Here is a 19,458-nt window from a genome sequence, read left to right as displayed (position 1 = left end):
TAACATTATCAGTTTTATGTTTGTTTTGTCCCAACCAAAGATGCTAGGGCTATAAATTACAGAGGACATGTCTGCTGACTTTAGTCAATATATCCAAGTCGTCTTTCATGCTTCATACTCAAGGATGTCTCTGGTCAGCTTGTGCATCATTATGGAGACTAAAGCTCTGCGGAGGTGGGAGCTCTTGGCAAGAGAGTGGAATTCTGTCATATCAGACCCAGTTTGCTTAGCAACTGGCACAAAACCCCTTGTAATTATATTTCCTCTATTATTGAATTCCCTGTTGATGTGTGGGCGAATGAATCCACACACTGTCGCTTCTCTGGTTAGATGTACTCCTCTGAGGTGTAGGGAAATCCTTATAAAATGAACAAGTCCTTGAGTGTTTTTTAGTTTCACCCCTGGGTGTTTTGCCCTTCAGTGAAAAGCAGGGCTGTTCTTCCAGGAAATTACGTGGAATAATGTGAGTCGAGGCTAAGTCCTTTAATCTATTCACCCCACACCAAGCTCTTTCCCTTAAAATAAAACGAGGCCAATCTGCTGCCCTTCGTAAATTCAAACACCACAACAGAAGTATGACGAGAATGCGTAAGGGATCACGGTATTGCTCTGGATCTTAAATCCTCAAAAGCTTATTCCCAGAAACTTCTGTAATGTTGATGTGGTGTTGCTCAACGAACGCCTCTTCTTTGTAACACATCTTATGATCCACATTGGAATACACACGTCTGGGGTTTTCCCTCGCATGTGTGCTCTGTCCTCAGGCAACATTATACCCTCGCCAACTGTTTGGATTTGGAAGGACCACATTATGCGCTCTCAGAATGGGTTCATTGTTGTGTCCTGGCGGCGTATGGCCTTCTCGCCCTCTCCGTTGAGTAAACAACACCTGACGACTGGAGATACCCAGGTGCCCTGTGGGAAGCCCCTCAGGCTTGATAAAACAACGGCGCACAGCTAGGCATAACAGTCTATGGTGGCGGAAGCGACCAAGGCCGTTTTACCAGAGTTCTGCCGAGGGGCTTGCCCACTTGATGTTGTCCGCGCTCCACATCTGAATCGCGAAGTCACAGTCGGTGTCTCACCAATTTTCTCCCCCTTATTACCATGACTGCATTTCAAGTATATTGGCGACCATACCGCAAGTCAGGCGCTACATGGAGATCAACATGGCTTTAGGTGGCTGCGCACCCGAGCCACCTAAAGCCGTATTAGATACCGATAGCTGAGTGGCTCTGCATGCAACAGGAACCAGTCATTCACACCAGCTGGTTTATTGGCTTGTTGGGCGGCTCAGGCAGCCTTAGAGGCACCCAAACAGTGTCCCATATGACACCCACTGGCACAAACGCTAAAAAACCTTTTTTTTATGCACACAAAAAGTAATTTTGAGGTTTACTTTTGATGAAATTAATCTCATGATGAACACACTTAAGCCTTTTTTTCAATGCTGAAGTGAATGTCAATTAAAAAAACAGAAACTAAAAGGAGTCAATTAACCCCCCCCCCCCAAAAAAAACAAAAAAACAACAACACTTTTTTGTAATCAGGTCACATGTAATAGTTTATTCTGTAAAGAAGTGGCTACCTCAGCCCAATCAGATATGTGTTAATTGTACAATGGGATTGTTGAGAAAAGTGCAGTGCTGTTTTTTTAGGTCAACTGTGCCAGGCTTTAAATGCCAGCCGACTCAAAAAGGTTGTACGCTTTTGACTTCTGTTATGGCTGGGTGTGATCAACCACTTTCAGCATGTCCTCTTTCAGCAGAGCACCACGGACGTGTCCTGTCTCTTGTCCTCATTCTTATGTGGGTGTGTTGGTTGTTAACTGAACTCTGTGAAATCCATCATTATTATATAAATATCATACTTATTCCAGGATGTCCCCTAAATGTGCCCACGCATACATATAAATATAATTTTTATTCCAGGATGTCCCCTACACAAAGCCCATGCATACATATAAATATCATATTTATTCCAGGATGTCCCCTACACAAAGCCCATGCATACATATAAATATCATATTTATTCCAGGATGTCCCCTACACAAAGCCCATGCATACATATAAATATCATATTTATTCCAGGATGTCCCCTACACAAAGCCCATGCATACATATAAATATCATATTTATTCCAGGATGTCCCCTACACAAAGCCCTTGCATACATATAAATATCATATTTATTCCAGGTTGTCCCCTACACAAAGCCCATGCATACATATAAATATTATATTTATTCCGGGATGTCCCCTACACAAAGCCCATGCATACATATAAATATCATTTTTATTCCAGGATGTCCCTTACTCAAGGCCTTCATGTCATAATGAGATGTGTCCTTTAATGTCTTCATTGGAAACCTTAGGACGATCTGTTCACGTGAAGCTGGGCTTGTGCTCCTCCACATTAGGGCCATAAGCTTGATGTTATGGTGTGGATATCACTGAACAGTTAGTGTGAGCGCTCCTTTCGGCCAGACTCAGCTGCAATTGGATGGTATATTCTTTCACGGAACCAGCGAAGAACGTGCCACCACACACTGATCATCAACAGACAAAACATGGGGAGCACAGATGGAGAGTGTGAAGATGTGAATCTGGGGCAGCTGCCCTGTGGCACGTTGTGGTGGTATTGTAGTTAGAGTGTTCCCGAACCTACATAGACACGCACCCACACACACGAAAGACGAAAGGCACAATGGATGATGAGCTCTGAGCTCCGGGTCTGGGCAGTCTGAAGGGAATGAGCGTGGACAGGAATAACCGTCTGACTGCTTGACATGGCCTGGTCTAGCCATATGAGTCGTGGCGTGAGGGGGTGAGTAGCAGGGCGCCACCCACCTGTGTCCATCTCTGAACCAGCCAAATCCTATGTGGCTGCCCCCTAGTGCGTTGAGTGACTGTCCCATGGAAGGGGGGGGGGGCTTCTATAGTGTCCGGTGGGTATTGGGGAGGGTCTGGTCCAGTCTGGTTATGTAAGCAGGGCTGTGGACAGCTGCAGGCTCCTGACCTGCCTGACTCACCCGGACTAAGTGACCGTTGTAGGGGAGGAGGGTGTTCACCGGTCTGATGGACAGGGAGGCGTTTCCCTTAAAGCTGTTGTGACATGTGACCATATCCCAGCGCACAAAATGTGTTCCTTCACCCCCTCCTCCCCTTTTTCCTGCTGTGAGGAGTTCTTGACCCTTTGGAGCATGAAAAGGTTGTTGTCTTATTTGGAACAGTAAATTACATAATAGCCATGGCCAGCATTACATTTACATCATAGTAATTAAGCCGATGCTCTTATCCTGGGCGACTTACAGGAGCAATTAAGGTTAAGTGCTTTGCCTAGGGGCGCAGCAACACATTTTCTTTCTCTTCTTCTTGTGGATTTGAACCAAAGACCTTTTGGTTATTGGTCCAACCCTTTTACCATTGCGCTGATGGGCTGCCAACCATCACCAGAGTAGGTCAAAACAAAATGATGAATTATCTGATAATGACTGCAGTGGAATACACAGAACATGAAGGCTATGGGGTCACAGTGCTAGCTTACAGTTGGGGTGTACTGTATAGCCCAGATGCATGTGACCATAACACCCTGCCTCTTATCAGCCACTCCTTGACCCATTCAGCCAGTGAGTCAGTCAGTGGCAGACAATCAGCACATCTTGTCACATATTAACCTCCTTTCCCCCTGTGAAATAACTCAGTGAGTCCTATTCTGCTATTACTTGCTGTGAAATCAGCTGGGTTAGCAGTCCGGCTAACAGGCATTCTGCTAGCCTGTACCTCATAATCAATTAATTTCTTAAGCATGTAGAGAGTGACAATGTGATTTGGCCTCTCAGCTTTAGACGGCGAGAGAGTCAGTAAGAGGTTTTCTTTCTGTTTGGAATTTTAGGAAATAAATGTAGATGTTCTAGAATTATGTTTTAAGGGATGTTTGTATGGGCCACATCAGAAGAACTCATTGCTTTGAGTGCATCCGTCGTACTCATTCATTTAAATCTAGATAAACTCTAAATCTTAATTCAGTCGCATTTGAGAACAGAGGGACCACAACAGCAGCGGAGGACCACTAACTTGGACCGATTTCCCGGTGGATTGAGTGGATCGAAGCCTGACAGCAGGCCTACCATGAAGTAGTGTCTAATGATCACAGACCGACTAGAAAATGTACACCCTTGTAAGAGTGATACTCAATAAATGGAGTGATGAAGATGGTATTGCTCTAGTGGTCACAGGTAATTTCCTCTAAACTCTCCAATACCAGAAAAAACCTCTTGGCATGGTGGGAATGTAGGCGGCATTAGCCTCCGTCTGGAGGACTGTGAGGACGAAGGGGCACGGAGAAGCAGAAGGTGTTAGATGAAGAGGAATGAGGATCATAGCAGATGTCTACGGTCGCTGAGCCTTCTGGGACTCTCCGGGCTGTGGATTTAAAAGCGGCCATCTGTGAAAACGTAACTAAGGACACTGTGTTTGTCTCCTGAGTTGAGCACTGAGGTGCGACGGGACCCCAAATCACCAAGGTCACGCCGTGCATGCAGCTACACAGGGCGGCCATCCCCAGTCTACCACGGTGCAAAATAGCTACAGCAGGAAAGCTCCTGGACATGAAGTTGTAGAGGTAATACCTGTGTAAATGAGCCTGGGTATTGTATCCATTCTGCGCGTTGTAGTGATGCACTGGTACAGTGTGCCCATGGTTATGTATGGGAGTTTGTGGGTCACGCTAACGGCGCGGTTTCGGTATGAATGACGTCATTGTGTTAGAAGTGTTTCCACTCGAGTAGCTGACAGTGGCAAAGCAATGCTTACAGACCGTACTTTGTTTATGGTCTTTCTACCCTCGTCATAATATTGAATGCTGAATCCAAAATGTTGCCACACAGAGGATGTGAAAGACAGCGGTGCCTCTACAAATTTGATTCTCTGTGTCTCGCTAGCGCTCGCCATTAGTACTTTGCAGCTGAGAGAATATTTGTTTTTAGTTTCCCCGCTCTTCTTGGGGCCAGGATGTCCGCAGGAACTTTAAAAGTCTTATTAATTCATCTAAATAATAGGCCTTGAAAAGTCTTAAATTGTTTCATTCCGTCTTTTTTAAGGTCTTGTAAGTACTGTTAGCATTATGAAGAGGTTGTTAGTTGTCAGCAGGACACTTGGCTGCTGCTTTTCTCTCAACACCATTGTTCATGAGGTAGATAGCTAGCTAGTACAAAGTTAGGTAATTTAGCTAGCTACCTAGTAGACATTGGCTGTTAAACTTCCTGCTGGTGCCATGGGAAAGTGCACATTCAATCAGAAGTTGTTGGGAAAGAAAAGTCCACTGTATTTTTTGCAAGAAGTATTTCAAACTTGGCACATTTATGGGAATTAAATCCGTGGAATCCCATATGAAGTGTGAGAAACACAAAAACACAGCGAAAAGCCTCCAACAAACGCCCAGCATTTCTCTGTTTTGTTTGACGACACAGACGACAGTCCCGTGAGGCACAGCCAGTAACGATATTGTTGACAGTAGGCCTACTGCTCAAACTACAGTTGGTACTTCAGTCAAATTGGTGTCCTTATGTATTTTTTGCGGGGTGGTGTTGTTGTGAAAACGGTCTTAAATTAAATTCATAGTGGCATTAAAAAAGTATTACATTTATCTTGCTGAAACCTGCAAGTACCCTGTGGGGAACCTTTAGGGCGTGGGGCACCTTTAGGGAGGTTTCCTACTGAGATGTCATTGCAAATCATCCATTGGTTGTTTAAGAAGGAATGGATTGCAGCCTTTACTATTGACACATTTTGAGGCATTGCTGTGGAGTAAAGTTTATCAGCCCTCGGGAGCCCCCTAACCGTAGGGGGAGTACTGAACAGTTTGATAACGTACCGTGTACCTGGCATTCCTAGTGCTTTGAGAGATTTCCATTGGCCTTTATTAAAAAAACTGGATTCATTACACTTTTTTTTTTTAAAGAGCGTGACTTTAGCTGCATAAATACTGTAGATGGAAACGTGGTTATAGAGAAGCATTGTGTCTCTGACTGTCCCCTACGTGCAGAGAAGCCTCTTGGTAAAGGTTCCTGTTAGGTCCTGAACCTGAAGGAAGGGGGCCTCGTGATTTTTATTTCAAACTATTTTCTCAGGCAATTTCCTTTGGGGATAATGACTTGTGTTAAGTGAACAGGAACCTCAATCAGCATTGTGTGAAATTGGGCCCCGGATATAGAAAGGCTTATTGAACTGTGGAGAATTGATTTAATTGTGCACTGGGATGTGTGGATAGATGCCTTCTTTTAATGTGCCTTACTCACAAGGCTACAGTGATGATGCTGATATAGGCAGTGGCAGGTGGCAAGAGGCAGAGGTAATTATACTGCTCAACAATGTATGGTCACACTATGTTACTATTAGTATTGCACAAAGTGTCACGTGTAAATACTGTACTCGCAACTTTATTTTGTTAGCATTGTTAGCTGTGTTCACATGACTACTGCATTTTTTTTTTAGTACTCTGTTCTTATTCCTGTGTAGTATTATTATCACCGTTTTCTATTTACCTCAGCGCCTGCTATTTTCTAGGCAATACACACAGGCGAAGACAAGATGCAGGACAGGCTTCAAGGTTCAGTTTACAGGGTTTATTTGGGTTTTATGCTGGACAAAGTCACTTGGTAACAGACACCCAGTCCCACTATTCATTTTTACAATTAGGGTATTTTTATGGTTGTGAAGGTGTTGGTTAATGCGTTAATAAAATACTAACAAGTAATTATTCAAATACCTATTTCATACCTATGCCATGATAATCTCGTTATCATTGCACCTGTCAGTGGGTGGGATATATTAGGCAGCAAGTGAACATTCAGTCCTCAAAGTTGATGTGTTAGAAGCAGGAAAAATGTGCCAACGCAAGGATCTGAGCGACTTTGACTAGGGCCAAATTGTGATAGCTTGATACCTGGAACAGAGCATCTCCAAAACTGCAGTGGTCAGTACCTTTCAAAAGTGGTCCAAGGAAGGAAAGGTAGTGAACCGGCAACAGGGTCATGGGCGGCCAAGGCTCACGGGAGCGAAGGCTGTCTCGTGCGGTCCGATCCAACAGACGAGCTTCTGTTGCTCAAATTGCTGAAAAAGTTAATGCTGGTACTGATAGAAAGGAGTCAGAGCACACAGTGCATCGCAGTTTATTGCATACGGGGATGCGTAGCCGCAGACCAGTCAAAGGGCCCATGCTGACCCCTGTCCACTGCTGAAAGGTCAATGGGCATGTGAGCATCAGAACTGGACCATGGAGTAATGGAAGAAGGTGGACTGGTCTGATGAATCAAGTTTTTTTTTTACATCACGTGGATGGCCCACCTCGCAACTTACAGGACTTAAAGGATCTGCTGCTAACATCGTGCTGCCAGATACCACAGCACACCTTCAGAGGTCTAGTGGAGTCCATGTCTCGACGGTCAGGGCTGTTTTGTCGGCAGAAGGGGAACCTACACAATATTAGGCTGGTGGTCATTATGTTGATCGATGTAAACTAAGAAATATTTAATTAGTCCTTAGGAAAATATTATGTGATAAACAACTATCACCACCTATTTTGATATAAAAATAGACCTGCAGGGCTGCGACCTCTGCTGTGAAAGAGGCAAATCAGCGGGTGTGGGAGGAGTTTGGGGAAGACATGGAGAAGGACTTTTGGTCGGCACCAAGGTGTTTCTGGAAAACCGTCTGCCACTTCAGGAGGGGAAAACGGGGAACGATCCAAGCTGTGTACAGTAAGGACGGGACACTGTTGACCTCAACTCAGGAGGTAATTGGGCGATGGAAGGAACACTTTGAGGAACTGCTAAATCCCACTAACACACCCTCTATAGTGGAGGCAGAGCTGGAGGCTGATGGGGAAGCATCGTCAATCTCCATGGCAGAAGTCACTGAGGTAGTCAAACAACTCCACAGTGGCAAAGCTCCGGGGATTGACGAGATCTGTCCTGAAATGTTGAAAGGAGGGTTCGGCAGATAGTCGAACCTCAGATTGAAGAGGAACAATGCGGATTCTGGTCGCGGAACAACCGACCAGCTCTTCACACTTGCAAGGATCCTGGAGGGGGCCTGGGAATATGCCCATCCAGTCTACATGTGTTTTGTGGATTTGGAGAAGGCGTATGACCGGGTCCCCCGGGAGAAACTGTGGGAGGTGCTGCGGGAGTATGGGGTGAGGAGGTCCCTTCTGAGGGCTATCCAATCCCTGCACGTCCAAAGTGAGAGCTGTGTTCTGGTTCTCGGTAGTAAGTCGGACTCGTTCCAGGTTGGGGTTGGCCTCCGCCAGGGCTGTGCTTTGTCACCAATCCTGTTTGTAACTTTTATGGACAGGATATCGAGGAGTAGTCGGGGTGGGGAGGGGTTGCAGTTTGGTGTCCTGGGGATCTCATCGCTGCTTTTTGCAGATGATGTGGTCCTGATGGCATCAACGGTCTGTGACCTTCAGCACTCACTGGACCGGTACGCTGCCGAGTGTGAAGCGGTTGGGATGAGGATTAGCACCTCTAAATCTGAGGCCATCCATCTGGTAAGGATGCCCCCAGGACGTCTCCTTGGGGAGGTGTTCCAGGCACGTCCAGGTGGGAGGAGACCTCGGGGTAGGCCCAGGACTAGGTGGAGAGATTATATTTCAACACTGGCCTGGGTACGCCTCGGGATCCCCCAGTCAGAGCTGGCAAATGTGGCTCAGGAAAGAGAAGTTTGGGGTCCCCTGCTGGAGCTGCTACGGATAAGCGGATGAAAATGAGATGAGATGATTTTGATATAATTTAAATATTTCATCAGAATAATACCATCACACAGTTACTGAGAAATAAATCTGAAAAACATTGCATTATGCAATACAATGATATTGGATACTGTTATTGTTATTTGTTTACAGTGTAGTAAAGTATGACTAAGAACACATATTAACCAGAAACTTGTTTTGTACATATTTGAACACATTCCAACTAAGTTACTAAATTCCAACTAAGTTACTAAGGGAAGTCATATATTCAAGCAACCCAATTTATCAAATCACAGATAAATATACAAATGTGAAAACAAAATAAACAACAATTTCTGTGTGTGGAAAGCGAAGTACACCCCATCTGTCAAAAAGCTGAAGCTGAACCAAACACAGATCTCGCAACAAGACAGTGATCCAAAACACACAAGCAAAGCTACAACCGAATTGCCCCAAAAGAAGAAATAGATTATGGAATGAGTCACAGCCCAGATCAAGACACAGAGGCAATCATTCCTCTCAGAATGCTTTGGGGGGATTTGGTGGGGCCCATACATGCAATAAATCCCTTGAACAATAATATAAAGAAGAGTCAATTCTGTTACTACTCTACTTCAGCGAAGTACACTTTTATATTGTCCTTTGTTGGATAAATGTCTTTAAATAATATTCTCAGGTGACCTATGATGTTTGGATGTTACTGTGTATATGTTAAGTTATGTTAGAATAGGATTTAAGTACTAGCAAATACAAATACATTTATTTAAATACATTGTGTCACCATGACAGATAATTTAATTCATAGTTAGTCATCTCAGTACAGACAGCGGGAAGCCACAGCAAATTCTGTAATCAGAGAATAAACATCAAATTGTTACTTATCATTCTTTTAAGTTTGCCTGATCTAAGAGAATGCATTTGCAGAAACAAAAAACAACACCCTTTTTATGAGAACATCTGTTAATGTGAGTAACTGAGGTAAAATAAAGAAAAGGTCACACAGTGTTAAATAAACAAAAAAGTGTTGCATATTAAACTACTAGCCTGACCTTTAGACCGCATTACATTTCTGCGTATGGGCTATGCTAGTTAAGGTCGCCATGACATTGCCTATACGTGTGATAGCGGATTTCTGTTGCATAGCTTCAACCATATCCATTTGTCAATTGCACAGGTTTTTGGTTTGGAGAATAAAAATGTAAATGTTGGTAACAGCGAGGCTGGTAACGGAGGGACCATGCTTAATTCCAGATCTTTTACTTGCTTATTTACTTCAAAGAATTCATTAACCTATCTTTTGCATACACATATATTTATTATTTGAAAGCTTTAAAGAAAAATGATGACTTTGACTTTCTTGATTAGGAGTGGATAGACTTGTGCAGTACAGGGAGTCAGAGGAGACCTGCTTCATTGGTGCATGCATAAAGAGTAGATGTTGCACAGCTGCTGTAGGAGCACTGTCAAATTTGGCTGTTTATTTTTCCCAGACACACACATGCAAACGCTATGCACGGGACCTGAAAGGTGTCAGAGTCAATGCCTCTCAGATGGCTCAAAAATGTATACACCATAAAAAGTCAAACAAACAATGATTATAGTGGTACATAAATAGTATGCTCTTTAGGCTCCTGACAGTGCAGTAACAACAGAAATAGTAGTGAACCGATAAAGAGGCCATGTAAATGAGAAGGGCTAATGAAGTGGCCAGCATGGTGTTCACATTATGGCGCATGTTTAAATCGTACCGTAGTAATAGATAAACCCTGAACTTCAGTAAACTCTAACAAGGAGTCTGACAGCAGCAGTTATGAAGGGGGAATGTGGGTGGTAAGAATGTTCAGTATGTGTGGGCGAGTGTGTGTATGGGTGGGTGTGTGTGTGGTCAGTCGGGCACCACTTTGAATAGATGTCCTGTGCAGCTGGTCATGATGCTGCTGATGGTGCGGTGTTGGTGTTTGGAGAGGACCCAGGGAGGCGTGCTAAACGTCATTAGTCACCTCAGGGAGTAGCGCTGCCGTTGAGCCCCTCTTGTCCGCATTGGTGTCCTTGAGAAACCATGGCAAGTTCCCAGGTATGAGAACGCAGAGCGACTTAAAATGGGTGACTTGTTTTACTGCAGGTCAGATGATGTAGGGGGGAGGGGGGGCATGTTCCCGTTGGTTCCTTTAATCAACAATCATCCTCTTTGTTTTTTGCTGACGTTGAGGGAGAGGTTGTTGTCATGGTACCTCCTTCATGCATGTTGACTCATGGTCGTTGGTGATCAAGCGCACGGTGGTGGTTTTGTCTGCAAACTTAATGGTGGAGTTGGCGTCGTGCAGTGCCAGTGAGTCACGGCGGCTGGGTGAGTACAGCAGAGAACGGATGACACGCTCCTGTGGCACCCCAGTTTTAAAAGTCGGCGTGGGGGAAATGTTTTGTAGCCATTCCTCACGATTGGCTGCTTCCCCACAGTCCGAGTTCTGACCGTCTAAAACTCTAGTTACTCATTGCACAGATCCAGTGCTCACACCAGCTGAGTAACGGAAAGGTATCACATTTTGTCATGTGAACATGATACATCACCTAGGAACCGTTCAATGAATGGCTTAGTTGACCGCAGTTTCTGAGTCGGTTTACGTTGCATCGTCTTTTCAGGCAGAGGACGTGCCTAAACGGAGAACAGGTCATTATTACAGGTGCATCTGCCTCTGTTGAAGCAGGTAAAATATCAACGATCAATCAAATTAATCAAATGCATTTTATTATGCCTCTTTTACATCAGCGGTTGTCACAAAGGGGTTTTACAGATACCCAGCCTGTAACCAAACAGTAAGCAATGAGCACCAGCAGCAGCTTAACTGACAAACAGCTCAGGGCACTCCAGCTGAACAGGTGAAACCAATCGGAAACAAGCTCCGTTCCTCTTCCCCATCAGGTGATCCAGTTTGATCCTGTCACTCCACTGCAGCAAACATTGGCATGTCAGCTGTTATCAAAGCTGGCCACCATTTACAGGAAATGGTCCTTAACAGTCAGCAGTCCAGGACAGGAATATTCTTTGACTCTTGTTACACAAATACAGTCGCCTGAGACCACAGAAAGCTAATCATGAATTATAGCTAAATCGCTCACAACTACTTCCTCTGAGCCGACAATAAGCTAAACAAACAAAAGGATAATAGAAATCCGCCGCTAACCGGCCATAACAGGAAAGAGGTAGTGATGTCGGTGACCTATGACCCACTTGTCCTGGCGCTTGAATTTCCAAATGGCGGGCTGGGGTATGATAAGTAGTAAGGGGCAGTGTTGCAGGGTGTAGATTGGTCTGAATCTCTGGGCCTGAAGGCCGCGCTGTAACAGTTAAAGGCGAATCAGTGGTTCTGGAGGGCCTACTGACCAGTCTAGCCTGCTCAGGATACTGGGGTTCTGATGGACGGTTTAAAAAATCACATTGCTCTAATTTAGCCTGATAAGTGTGTGTGTCAGTGGGTGGGTGTGTTTTGTTTTTAGGAGCACAGAGTGAGTCTTTGTCATTACACGGTGTGAACATTGGGGGCCCGTCCTGCTTTACTGTAGCTGGGCTGTGTTTTCTCCCTGGCCGCCCCAGCAACATGTGGGCCCCACTCTGCCAAGCCCCAGTCCACACGTCCCAGTCAGGAGTCTATTTATAGGCTGTGGTGGAAATGCCTGCATGGCAATAACGGGCAGATTTCTTTCATCTGCTTTCTCTGAAGCAACCGTCCTCAAACAAACAGTCCAGTGTCCCGAATCAAGTCGTGGATGGACTCAGCCAAGCTGCACCTTTGGTTCGTCCCTGCGGAGGTGCAGTGTGGTCGAGATAGTGTGCCAAACCGCTCCAGTCAGCAGGTCACAAGGGCCCGAATCCAGGGGCCAATGCTGAGGGCCCGGGCAGCCAGTCACTCTTTCCCAATACTAATGGTCTCACCCTTGTGGTGGTTGATGAGCAGACCACTTACAGATGGTGGCACGGCCTGCCTCGACGAGGAACAGCCACGGCTTCGAGATGTATTAAGGAGGAGGAAGAGGAGGTGTGTGGATTCACCCCTGTTTGTTTTCGGCGCTTATCTGTATGCACTGTTACGTAGACCCCTGATAAGATGTGTCAAGGTGGCCGATAGCAATTTGGATCGAAAAGGGGAAAATGTTCGCCTGTGTCCTCGGAGGTTGTGACTGAATTTAGAAACAAATGAAAATGAACAGTCTGTGGCTTTGTGATGCATCGATTACACCGGTTTAGTCATTGCGTATTCATTGTGTAGTCACAGTGAATTAATTGTGTAGTTGTTGTGTAGTCACTGAGCAGTCATTGCGTATTCATCGTGTAGTCATTGTGTATTCATCGTGTAGACATTGTGTTGTCATTTTGTAGTCATCGTGTAATCGTGCTCCTGTTACACAAGCACAGACGTGCCCTGCTACTCAGGCATTCCACGGAGGCGGTAACCACACACACACACACACACACACACACACACACACACACGCAGACTCACACTGTCAGGAATAGTTATTTCTCAGAACAAGAATAGACTGATGAGTTTCAGAAGAACGTTCTCTGTTTCTGGCCATTTTGAGCCTATAATCGAACCTACAATTGCTGAATCACCAGATACTCAACTAGTCAAAAGAAACACTGTTTTGCTGCTTCTTTAATCTGCACAACAGTTTTCAGCTGTGCTAACAGTATTGCAAAAGGGGTTTTCTAATGATCAATTAGCCTTTTAAAATGATACATTTGGATTAGCAAACACAACGTGTCATTGGAACACAGGACTGATGGTTGCTGTTAATGGACCTCAGTAGGCCTATGTAGATATTCCATTAAACATTAGCTGTTTCCAGCTACAATAGTCATTTACAATATTAACAATTTCTCAAGAATTGGATTTTATTTTAATGGAAAAAAATTAGCTTTTCTTTCAAAAACAAGGACATTTCTAATTGACTCAAAACCTTTGAATGGTAGTGTATTTTCTGTTTAAGGTAAAATGAAAACAATCTCTTTGAGATGTCTAAAGGTGTGTGGGTGTGCGTGTGTGTGTGTGAGACGTCCAAGCAAGGTACACAAAGCCTATACCCAAAGGGTGTTATGCTACCCTCTGCTTTCTATTTGTTGTTTTAATGGAACGCTAGCTAACACATCCATGTTCGTGACGTCTGTGTGTGTTTTATTAATTAAAGGTTATCATTGTGTGTGTGTGTGTTCGTTCAGTGTGTCAGGAGGGAGAGACAGAGAGAGAAAGACCATGTAATGCCGTGTTTGTGTGTGTTTGTGTGTGTTTTTGTGTGTTTTAGTGGAGGTTTCAATGGCTTAGAGAACGAAATTAAGAGAGAGAAAGAGTTGAAGCAATACTGACTGAGCATGTAATGTGATAGTGAGGCTAAGAAGTGACTAGAGGGCAAGTACAAAGGGGAACACTGACTAGAGGCCTGTCTAGATGCTTAACACGCAGAGGAACACTGTCTAGATGCTTAACACGCAGAGGAACACTGTCTAGATGCTTAACACGCAGAGGAACACTGTCTAGATGCTTAACACGCAGAGGAACACTGTCTAGATGCTTAACACGCTGAGGAACACTGTCTAGATGCTTAACACGCAGAGGAACACTGTCTAGATGCTTAACACGCAGAGGAACACTGTTTAGATGCTTAACACGCAGAGGAACACTGTCTAGATGCTTAACACGCAGAGGAACACTGTCTAGATGCTTAACACGCAGAGGAACACTGTTTAGATGCTTAACACGCAGAAGAACACTGTCTAGATGCTTAACACGCAGAGGAACACTGTTTAGATGCTTAACACGCAGAGGAACACTGTCTAGATGCTTAACACGCAGAGGAACACTGTCTAGATGCTTAACACGCTGAGGAACACTGTCTAGATGCTTAACACGCTGAGGAACACTGTCTAGATGCTTAACACGCAGAGGAACACTGTCTAGATGCTTAACACGCAGAGGAACTACTGTCCTTTGATCAATTAATTAATGCATGTAATTTTTATGTGCTTCAACAGGACTTGCAGGTGAATGATTAAATTGCTTCCACTAAATTAATGATAATCATCATTGCTCAACCCTGATTGTGGTAAAAGTCGTAGGAAGCAATGTGCTGTATTGTCCAGGCCTTTCAAATCCTCTCAGACTCATGTCAGACCAACCTCTAATACGGTGACCCAGTTTAGAATTCTAGGGCATTGGAGAGGGACATAGAGGAACCATAGAGGTGTGCTCTACCAGGAGAAGGACACTGAGGAACCATAGAGGTGTGCCCTACCAGGAGAGGGACACTGAGGAACCATAGAGGTGTGCTCTACCAGGAGAAGGACACTGAGGAACCATAGAGGTGTGCCCTACCAGGAGAGGGACACTGAGGAACCATAGAGGTGTGCTCTACCAGGAGAGGGACACTGAGGAACCATAGAGGTGTGCTCTACCAGGAGAGGGACACTGAGGAACCATAGAGGTGTGCTCTACCAGGAGAGGGACACTGAGGAACCATAGAGGTGTGCTCTACCAGGAGAGGGACACTGAGGAACCATAGAGGTGTGCTCTACCAGGAGAGGGACACTGAGGAACCATAGAGGTGTGCTCTACCAGGAGAGGGACACTGAGGAACCATAGAGGTGTGCTCTACCAGGAGAGGGACACTGAGGAACCATAGAGGTGTGCTCTACCAGGAGAGGGACACTGAGGAACCATAGAGGTGTGCTCTACCAGGAGAAGGACACTGAGGAACCATAGAGGTGTGCCCTACCAGGAGAGGGACAATGAGGAACCATAGAGGTGTGCTCTATCAGGAGATGGACACTGAGGAACCATTGAGATGTGCTCTACCAGGAGAGGGACACTGAGGAACCATAGAGGTGTGCCCTACCAGGAGAGGGACACTGAGGAACCATAGAGGTGTGCCCTACCAGGAGAGGGACAATGAGGAACCATAGAGGTGTGCTCTACCAGGATATGGACACTGAGGAACCATTGAGATGTGCTCTACCAGGAGAGGGACACTGAGGAACCATAGAGGTGTGCTCTACCAGGAGAGGGACACTGAGGAACCATAGAGGTGTGCTCTACCAGGAGAGGGACACTGAGGAACCATTGAGATGTGCTCTATATCGTCAGAGACACAGAGAAACCATTGAGATGTGCTCTACATGGTCAGAGACACAGAGAAACCATTGAGATGTGCTCTACACAGAGTGACACAGAGGAACCACAGAGGTGTGCTCTACAAGGACAGAGACACAGAGGAACCATAGATGTGTGCTCTAGGAGGAGAGAGACACAGAGGAACCATAGATGTGTGCTCTAGGAGGAGAGAGACAGAGAGAATGGAAGGGCTTGTGCAGTGGACTGTGTCAGAAGCAGACAGAATCCAATTCCCCTGTGTGCCTGTGTGTGTGGGGGTTAAAGGTAGCTGCATTGATGGTATTGGACCTGGGGATTGGGTTTGGTGAAAGTCTGATGATGAGAGGAAAGGTTCAGAAGGAGGGGATTTTGTTTGCGTGTGTGTGTGTGTGTGTGTGTGTTTGAGAAGATCTCCTTGTGTGTGCGTGTGCGTCTGTGTGTGTGACATTGTGCTAGGGATTGACCTAAGATGACTGAGACAGTGACCCTTGTGGGTCCAACAGTGCGAGACAACAAGCAGATCGGGGGGTCTTGGAGACGGGCCTGCACGGTGTCAAACCACAGACTGGGGGAAAGGGGGACGAAAACACACTAGAGAATGGAGAGAGGCTGACAAAGAATCGAGATTGAAAGAGCGCTTCAACTTTCCGCTAGTTCATTATCACTTCTCATCACCCTAAGTGGTTTTCTGAGCACCACCCTAATGATGGTGTCTCTAATGTGTAGTGGTTGGTTCAGGTTCTGCCCCCTTATCAGCCGCTTCTCTGTACTTTACTGGGAAAGCAGACTGCCAGAGCTGTCCTATTGATGTTTCCTGAAAGCCTTTTTCACATCCCGATTCCAGGAAGACAGATGGAACCAGGGATTCGGGACAACAGGGAACTAAGTTAGGGTCAATTCCATTTAATTTTTGTCAATTCTCGCCTGGCTACACATCCACATTCACACCATCTGACAAATATATCATCACAGGCACAGAAGAAACACCTGAGTCTCGTTCCCACTGCGGTTTTTACATTTTACATTAACAAAAAATCTAGCAGATGCTCTTGTTGAGAGCAACTCACAGTTAGTGCATACATCTTACAGTGGCTAGGTGGGTTGGTTTTCAGGAGAATTAGTAGTTAGGTGGCTGGATCCTTTATGTTTCTAACACCAGAGCTAAGGTTACTTGAGCTCTTAGGCTGAATTGAGTGAATTTGAATGGTATTTACCTCAAACTTGACAGGAAATCTTTTTGTGTCCAAGTAATCAGTGTATCGCCTGTCAACAGCTCTTTTACCTCCGCACAGAATGATACATGCTGAAGTAGAGACCGTCCAAGTTGAGCTCCAGGTCACGGACTGTTAAGGAGGAATTAGGCAAATGTGTGTGAGGCTGACGGCGTCAGGACTTCCGTCCAAGGGATCAGGAGTGTGAAGAGTTGTCAACCAGAGAATCCCAAAGACCCACAGCCTTCGGTGAAGAGGAGGGGAAAAGAGGGCGACAGATGGGGATGACTTTGAGGAAGAGGTGGGAGTTGTGGGGACACTTGGCTGTGAGGAAGAGAATTCCTTAACTGTGGTGGGTGAGGAGGGCCTTTGCGTTCTGTGGCCCAGCTTAGGAGGACGGGGAGCTCTCTAAATGTTATGCGGCCGCGAGGTTGAAGTGACCAGTTATGTGGCTGCTGTTGTGGGTGTTGATGGGGTGGTTGTGATTGGCCCAGTTAGCGGCGCTTGAGGGGCCCAATCGACGAGGGCCTTGACGCCCTCTCATTCTTTCCGCTGTGTCTCATTCATTCTCTCCGTCTCTCCGTCTCTCCGTCTCCATGCCAATCCCACACTTCGACAGCGCTGTGAGAGCATTCACCGAAATGATCCCAAAGCCAGTGATTCATTGAGGACCCGGTTCGCCGGGGCCTCGGAGAGGAGTATGGGAAAGTAATAGAGGGTAGAAAAATAGGAGTTTTGAGGAGGGGAGAGGAGGAGGAGAGGGGGAAGGAGGAGACGAGAGGAGAGACGAAACAAGACCCAACAAGCTGGCACAGATCCCCTCAAGCCTCAGGGAGACGAACCCTGTGGCCATAGGCTCCAGTATTATTAAATATAGCTGTTTACCATGTCGTGTTTGTGTGTGTGTGTGTTTGTCTGTGTGTGTGTGTGTGTGTGTGTTTGCGCTCAAAGCACTGTTTTCAAGACACGGCTGCACTGTAGAACATAAAGGAACCAAGCCCAGTGGAGCAGGTGGCCAGCATTGTGAGGGCAGACCCGACAGTCTCCATGGGTTTCCTGCCTGTCAGCATCTGTATCGTGTTGAAACTCATATGGTAAAAGACATGTTTCACACTGGATGGATTGAATTCCCCCCCCCCAATGTCCCTAGAGGACAGGCATTTCCTGGTGCCAATTTCCGGATTTTGTATGTCTGTTGTTGCTCGCTTGCCTGTATGGTTGAATGTGTGTTTAGGTGTCAGTGAGTGTGTGTGTGTGTGTTGTATGTAAAATGCACGTAGGTGTTTGCCATAGTCCTGTCTGTATGTATGTGTATTTGCTTGCCTATATGTGAGGAAGAGACATTTTCAGGGTTTGAGAGAGGGGCATTGTGGGACAACGCTGTGTGGCTGGGACAATACAGACCCCTGCAGAGTAACTGACACTACAGCTCTACAGAGAGGGTCCAAGTGTGTGTGTGTGTGTGTGTGTGTGTGTCTTTTGCATCTCTTTTCTCGAACAAAACCAGCCCAACACTCTGGCACATCTCATGCATTAATCAGTCCTCTGATAGAGACTGAGCTGGTGAAGAAGAAGCATCAAGGATCTTGATCATATATAGAGAAGGGATGAGGCGCTGGCGGGAGGAGAGAGGGAGGGGGGGAGGGGGATGACGCAAAGAAAAAGAGAGTGAGAGGGGGATGAAGGCGGTGAGGGAGGTTAAGCGAGGTGAAGAGAGAAACGGAGAAGGCTGGAGGGAGGTAAAGCAAGGAGAAGAGGGAGATTGATGGATAGAAGGCGGTCGAGCGAGGATAAGAGAAAGAGAGGGATGGGCGGAGGGGAAGCAAGGTGAAAGAGAGAGGGGGATAGAGGGAGGTGAAAGGAGAAAAAAGGAATGAGGTAGGGAGGTAGGGAGGTGAAGTAGATTCATCAAGAATGGAGAGATTAATAAAAGACAGGAGAAGACAAATATATGGAAGGATCGGAGAGAAGGAGGTGCAGCGAGGAGGTGAAGTGGGAGCAGGGGAGGATGTAAAGAAAATGTAAAGTTGTGGAGAGAAGAGATTAGTGTAACTGTCGAAGGGACCGGGAGTATCTTAATGAAAAACGGGATTGCTTGAGGGGGTGGATTGGGGGAGGTACAGAGGACAATAGTAATGGAGAGGGAGGGGGAGGAGGGGAGTGGATGAGGGAGGTGGGGGAGGGAGGAGGTGGGAGGTTATGTGGAAGTCAGCTCCATTTTAAGATTAGGCAGGCAGTATTAGATTAGCAGATAACTGCAGAGTAACATGATAACAAACCATGGTTTATCAAACCATGCCAGTTCATCTGTGTGGAGCACAGGGAAGGATGACCTGCCCCTACAGTATTCTGTACA

The 19,458-nt window shown here is 45.9% G+C and overlaps 1 protein-coding gene across 1 annotated transcript in view; it reads left to right on the top strand.

Moving 5' to 3' along the window:
• The window catches only part of si:ch211-210g13.5 (inactive phospholipase C-like protein 2), a 94,701-nt gene that overhangs the window by 1,502 nt on the left and 73,741 nt on the right, over nucleotides 1-19,458 (top strand). The window lies entirely within an intron of this gene.

The sequence above is a fragment of the Esox lucius genome, chromosome 11, assembly GCF_011004845.1.
Source record: "Esox lucius isolate fEsoLuc1 chromosome 11, fEsoLuc1.pri, whole genome shotgun sequence".
Taxonomy (NCBI): domain Eukaryota; kingdom Metazoa; phylum Chordata; class Actinopteri; order Esociformes; family Esocidae; genus Esox; species Esox lucius.
Note: the sequence above shows the minus strand (reverse complement) of the source record. Positions and strands in the feature narration are given on the sequence as shown.